Raw genomic sequence first — 7,557 nt, forward strand, 5'->3', positions numbered from 1 at the left:
CACACACACACACACACACACACACACACACACACACACACACACACACACACACACACACACACACACACACACACACACACACAAAGCTTTCCCAAGGCAATAGTCTGCCCATATGTCCCTCTCCACATCAGGGACCTGCCTAGGGCTTTACATACCAGCACATCTGATTCTCTACTATGGAAGAACAGACTGCCATTTCTCTCTGGAGAAGGTTTAGGTCGAGGCTGATTTGACAGACTCCCATCTCTCTGGAGGAAGCTTCGGTGTAGGCTGATTTGTTCTGTTTAGATAATTGTCTTTGAGTCACGGACAGTTTTAGTCACAGACAGCACTGAGATATTACAAATTAGGCCTGGATGTCTAGCCATTCTCCCCAGCTATTCCTTCCCGTTAAGGGCTCTCTGTGGGTTTTGAAATGGAAACTGTCTTTTTTTGGTGGGGGGGGCTAAAACCTAACCCTGCAGCTTCCCTGTTTTGGAGATTAGTAACAAGCACTTTTCGTTGATTCCAGTGCTTTGCTATAGCCCACCTGAATCTGGAAGCAAGCCGTACAGCGGGCTCCTCTATATTTGTGTTAGCAGATGAGAAGAGGTGGAGAGAAGGATAGGAGAGGAGGAGAGATGGATAGGAGAGGAGGAGAGATGGATAGGAGAGGAGGAGAGAAGGATAGGAGAGGAGGAGAGAAGGATAGGAGAGGAGGAGAGAAGGATAGGAGAGGAGGAGATAGGAGGAGAGAGGGATAGGAGAGGAGGAGAGAAGGATAGGAGAGGAGGAGAGAAGGATAGGAGAGGAGGAGATAGGAGGAGAGAGGGATAGGAGAGGAGGAGAGAAGGATAGGAGAGGAGGAGAGAAGTACAGCAGAGGAGGAGAGAAGGATAGGAGAGGAGGAGAGAAGGATAGGAGAGGAGGAGAGAAGGAGATAGAAGGATAGGAGAGGAGGAGAGAAGGATAGGAGAGGAAGAGAGAAGTACAGCAGAGGAGAGAAGTACAGCAGAGGAGGAGAGAAGTACAGGAGAGGAGGAGAGAAGGAGATAGAAGGATAGGAGAGGAGGAGAGAAGGATAAGAGAGGAGGAGAGAAGGACAGCAGAGGAGAGAAGGATAGCAGAGGAGAGAAGGACAGAAGAGAAGGAGAGGAGGAGATAGAAGGAGAGGAGAGGAGGAGAGGAGGAGAGAAGGACAGGAGATGAGGAGAGAAGGACAGGAGAGGAGGAGAGAAGGATAGTAGAGGAGGAGAGAAGGAGAGGAGGAGATAGGAGGAGAGGAGATAGGAGGAGAGGAGGAGAGAGAAGAGAAGGAGAGAAGGAGAAGAGAAGGAGAGAAGGGTAGGAGAGAAGGATATGAGGATATAGGAGATAGAAGGAGGAGAGGAGGAGAGAAGAGAAGGAGAGAAGGATAGGAGAGAAGGAGAGAAGGATAGGAGAGGAGGAGAGAAGGAGAGGAGGAGATAGGAGATAAGAGGAGGAGAGAAGAGAAGGAGAGAAGGATAGGAGAGGAGGAGAGAAGGATAGGAGAGGAGGAGATAAGGATAGGAGAGGAGGAGAGAAGTGTAGGAGAGAAGGAGAGAAGGATAGGAGAGGAGGAGATAGAAGGTGGCGAGGAGGACATTACACCTTGTCTTTTTTTTAGCAGTGTCTAGCCTTTTTAGACACTAACCATTCACTGCCGAGCAACCGGAGAGAATTTAGAATCCTCTGGTGTTCCCTTCTGTGGGTTTGAGTCAAACCTTTGTTTCCCATTCCCAGAGACACAGCATCCAGTCTGTTTTCCTCTCTGTTGATGAGCTGTGTGTTCATCATTATCTCTCTCGCTGTGTGTGTGTGTGTGTGTTATCCAGAGAACAGCTACTTGGGTGATCAACATCGATGGTATGTTGTTTTATGAGCAGAAACCTACATGAAGGTGTTTTTATTCAGCCAAAGATGGAATATGATCCACATTCAGTGTTTCTGGGAAAATGGTGAAGTAAGTAATGAAATAATGTCGTGTTGAAGGCTAGATGCGTTCACGATTCATCATTTTGGACTTGCAAGGTTTCTGTTTCAGCTGTGTTGCTGGTTTCGCAAAATATATTTTAAAATGTAGTAGAGAGAGAGAGAGAGAGAGAGAGAGAGGAGAGAGAGAGAGAGAGAGAGAGAGAGAGAGAGAGAGAGAGAGAGAGAGGAGAGAGAGAGAGAGAGAGAGAGAGAGAGAGAGAGAGAGAGAGAGAGAGAGAGAGAGAGAGAGAGAGAGAGAGAGAGAGAGAGAGATGATCTCTGGGCCCTGAAATACTATGATACAGACATAGAGCTATGATCTCTGGGCCCTGAAAGATTTCCTCTCCAATTAACCTTTTCAATGGCGCAGCCTTTCCACCTTCCACCCCATATATTACGTTAAATTCCCCTGACCCCTGAAGGCTTTGAGTTGTCTGAGAGAAATCAATGTTATATTAACACTTATAGATTCTAGTCTTTTAATGCTGTTCAAGACTAAATGAGTAATGCAAAAGGTCAACGTTCACATGTTATAGTTTGGATATAACCCCCTTCTTCAATCTCAGTTTGTTACTCAATAGCAACATTGATTAAGTTGATCCAGACTTGAATGATTTTTTTTGGTCCTTCAGGTCCTTCAGCCACATCAACATGTTCAGTGTTGTCAAGTCTACAGGAGGCAGAGTGGTCTTCCAGTGACAGAGGGGAGAGAGTCTAATGAGTGATAATGATTATGCTGCAAAACCAACCAATTTATTATAATGCCATTTTCGAGAGCTTGCAGCCGTTTTAAATATATATATATATATATATATACATATTGTTTTTGTCTTTGTTTTATCTATAACTCACATTGAATTCCCCACTCTCCACAAATGTTTTTTTTGAATAAATTATATAATTGTTTATTGCAAGAAGAGAATGTCCCCCTTTTTTTAATTTGAATTAATTCAATATTATATTAATGTATATACATATGACATGACTTATAAGAGAGGCAGATGATTTTCGTGTAAGCAATGTTGTTTTCCTTGTAATAGATCCTGTAGGGGCTGATGTCAACATAGTTGGTCCATTTTTTATATTTCTATATTGTATGTCTATCGGTTTTCCTTTTCATAGACCTCGTGAAAACACACAGCAGTTGAAAGCAGGAGCACCTACCAGTAGAGTCCTCAAAGCCTCAGCAACGACTAGTAGAGACAGGACCGACCCTAGCCTTTTGGGGCCCCCTTACCCACCCACCTCGCAGGCAAAACATGTTAGTGGTCCCCCCCCCCCTCTTGGTCAGGGGCCCCCTACCTGCCTCGGTGGCCCTAAGCATCTGCTTATGTCTCTTACTGGACGGGCACTAAGCATCAAACAGACCAGACATGCAGGACAGAGGTTTTGCTGGTGACCAAAGGGTTTTTGGAGAAACGAAGGAGTGTACAAACATGGACTGAAACAGAAACTGTCAAGAGAAAAAAACTGGAAAGTGGAACAACCTTTAAAAAAAAAAAGTATAAAGTTAAGAACAAACAACTTTTTTTTGTACAGAGATATATTTTTATGGAAATACATTTGTAATATAAAAAGACGAGAAATGGATTGACATATCTGTATATGTTATTATAATTTTTTTCATTATTGTAGTATAAATGCTAGTGGGAATATTAAAAAAATAAATCTATCTATATATATACAAAGAGGAAAATAGAAACAAAGATTCTTTTGTAAAATGTAAAAAATATTGTACATACAAGTTTCCATACATACTATCCACATGGCTTGTCTGCAGAACTTGGATTTTTCCTGTCTATATAAGATTCATTGCTTTGTGTCTAAGATCATTCTACTTTCTTGAACTGGAAACTTATTTTGAAGTTTTTGGAATAAAAAATTAATAAAAATCAATTGTTCATTTACGTTGTGATATATTGCACTGTGAAGATACCCAATGATCACAGAATTAACGGATTAGTGATTGAGTTGTAGACGAGGAAAATGTACGCATGGAACCAACGTCCACAGCATTTGCTGTGAATGCGATCTCCGCAAACTTCCCAAGAACATTGCCTTTAAAAAAAGGCACATTTTTGACAGTGAAATGTGTTTGTCTACAACACGCATTTGATTGAATCCCAGCCTCTGTCGTCCGTCTGACTGAACACAGCAGTCCATGGCTGTTCATTTGGGTATACTGTATTGCAGAATGAAGACACAAAGTATCATAGAAGGTTCTGAATTTATGATTTATGTTGCTTATTGAATACAGAAGAACAATAAAGTGGTAAAATATTCTCTATTATATTGTTGTGAGGAACACATTTGTTCATGTTTCCGGTCACAACTTGCAGACTTGTTTACGCTGCTGTGCGTTTTTGTTGCCGATCTTACTTTGATACCTGACGGTTTTTTACTTTTTCATTACCGTATATTTTTACTTTTTCCCTCACTCAACTTTTTTCATTCAACTTTTTCACCCCGGAGGTTTTATCTGGACATGGTTCGTCAGGACTTCAAACAGCCGAAGCTAAGTAACATTAACATGATGCCTTCTAATTGCAGTCGTTGTACTTATAATATACTGGAGAACGATCGCCTTACGGCAAGGATAGCTGTGCTGCAAGCCCAGCTTCAGACGCGATCGTTAGGCAAGGGTAATTTCAGTGTAGGAAAGGATGAAACAGCGTCTGTGCCACCAGTAAGTACAGATAGTAACGTTAGTATAAACCCCCTCGCACGGTCCCCGCAGCCGGACATCTTTCTCATGGCTTCTGGAGGGAAACGCTGTAGGAATGCTCAACCGGTGTCGCTTATTCAGCCGACAGAAACTTTCAACCGGTTCTCCCCATTAAGCGAGTCGGAGTCGGAGGCCGAGACTTCTCTGGTCTCTACTCCTCCCGTTGTGGGGTCTGAGACGCCGACGGCTCCCACCATTAGCTCTGACAAATTGAAAACCCTAGTCATTGGCGACTCCATTACCCGCAGTATTAGACTTAAAACTAATCATCCAGCGATCATACACTGTTTACCAGGGGGCAGGGCTACCAACGTTAAGGCTAATCTAAAGACGGTGCTGGCTAAAGCTAAAACTGGCGAGTGTAGAGAGTATAGAGATATTGTTATCCACGTCGGCACCAGCGATGTTAGGATGAAACAGTCAGAGGTCACCAAGAGCAACATAGCTTCAGCGTGTAAATCAGCTAGAAAGATGTGTCGGCATCAATTAATTGTCTCTGGCCCCCTCCCAGTTAGGGGGGGTGATGAGCTCTACAGCAGTCTCACAACTCAATCGCTGGTTGAAAACTGTTTTCTGCCCCTCCCAAAAGATAGAATTTGTAGATAATTGGCCCTCTTTCTGGGACTCACCCACAAACAGGACCAAGCCTGGCCTGTTGAGGAGTGACGGACTCCATCCTAGCTGGAGGGGTGCTCTCATCTTATCTACGAACATAGACAGGGCTCTAACTCCTCTAGCTCCACAATGAAATAGGGTGCAGGCCAGGCAGCAGGCTGTTAGCCAGCCTGCCAGCTTAGTGGAGTCTGCCACTAGCACAGTCAGCGTAGTCAGCTCAGCTTTCCCCATTGAGACCGTGTCTGTGCCTCGATCTAGGTTGGGCAAAATTAAAAATGGCGGTGTTCGCTTTAGCAATCTCACTAGAATAAAGACCTCCTCCATTCCTGCCATTATTGAAAGAGATTGTGATACTTCACATCTCAAAATTGGGTTACTTAATGTTAGATCCCTCACTTCCAAGGCAGTTATAGTCAATGAACTAATCACTGATAATAATCTTGATGTGATTGGCCTGACTGAAACATGGCTTAAGCCTGATGAATTTACTGTGTTAAATGAGGCCTCACCCCCTGGTTACACTAGTGACCATACCCCCCGTGCATCCGGCAAAGGCGGAGGTGTTGCTAACATTTACGATAGCAAATTTCAATTTACAAAAAAAAAAACAATGACGTTTTCGTCTTTTGAGCTTCTAGTCATGAAATCTATGCAGCCTACTCACTCACTTTTTATAGCTACTGTTTATAGGCCTCCTGGGCCATATGCAGTGTTCCTCACTGAGTTCCCTGAATTCCTATCGGATCTTGTAGTCATAGCAGATAATATTCTAATTTTTGGTGACTTTAACATTCACATGGAAAAGTCCACAGACCCACTCCAAAAGGCTTTCGGAGCCATCATCGACTCAGTGGGTTTTGTCCAACATGTCTCTGGACCTACTCACTGCCACAGTCATACTCTGGACCTAGTTTTGTCCCATGGAATAAATGTTGTGGATCTAAATGTTTTTCCTCATAATCCTGGACTATCGGACCACCATTTTATTACGTTTGCAATTGCAACAAATAATCTGCTCAGACCCCAACCAAGGAGCATTAAAAGTCGTGCTATAAATTCTCAGACAACCCAAAGATTCCTTGATGCCCTTCCAGACTGCCTCTGCCTACCCAAGGACGTCAGAGGACAAAAATCAGTTAACCACCTAACCGAGGAACTCAATTTAACCTTGCGCAATACCCTAGATGCAGTTGCACCCCTAAAAACTAAAAACATCTGTCATAAGAAACTAGCTCCCTGGTATACAGAAAATACACGAGCTCTGAAGCAAGCTTCCAGAAAATTGGAACGGAAATGGCGCCACACCAAACTGGAAGTCTTCCGACTAGCTTGGAAAGACAGTACCGTGCAGTATCGAAGAGCCCTTACTGCTGCTCGATCATCCTATTTTTCCAACTTAATTGAGGAAAATAAGAACAATCCGAAATGTCTTTTTGATACTGTCGCAAAGCTAACTAAAAAGCAGCCTTCGCAAATGGAGGATGGCTTTCACTTCAGCAGTAATAAATTTATGAACTTCTTTGAGGAAAAGATCATGATCATTAGAAAGCAAATTACAGACTCCTCTTTAAATCTGGGTATTCCTCCAAAGCTCCATTGTCCTGATTCTGCACAACTCTGCCAGGACCTAGGATCAAGGGAGATACTAAAGTGTTTTAGTACTATATCTCTTGACGCAATGATGAAAATAATCATGGCCTCCAAACCCTCAAGCTGCATACTGGACCCTATTCCAACTAAACTACTGAAAGAGCTGCTTCCTGTGCTTGGCCCGCCTATGTTTAACATAATAAACGGCTCCCTATCCACCGGATGTGTACCAAGCTCACTAAAAGTGGCAGTAATAAAGCCTCTCTTGAAAAAGCCGAATCTTGATCCAGAAATTATAAAAAACTATCGGCCTATATCGAATCTTCCATTCCTCTCAAAAAATTTAGAAAAAGCTGTTGCACAGCAACTCACTGCCTTCCTGAAGACAAACAATGTATACGAAACGCTTCAGTCTGGTTTTAGACCCCATCATAGCACTGAGACTGCGCTTGTGAAGGTGGTAAATGACCTTTTAATGACGTCAGACCGAGGCTCTGCATCTGTCCTCGTGCTCCTAGATCTTAGTGCCGCTTTTGATACCATCGATCACCACATTCTTTTGGAGAGATTGGAAACCCAAATTGGTCTACATGGACAAGTTCTGGCCTGGTTTAGATCTTAAATTAATCCATGCTTTTGTTACTTCTAGG

Source organism: Salmo salar, chromosome 14 (genome assembly GCF_965601325.2).
Source record: "Salmo salar chromosome 14, fSalSal1, whole genome shotgun sequence".
NCBI lineage: Eukaryota > Metazoa > Chordata > Actinopteri > Salmoniformes > Salmonidae > Salmo > Salmo salar.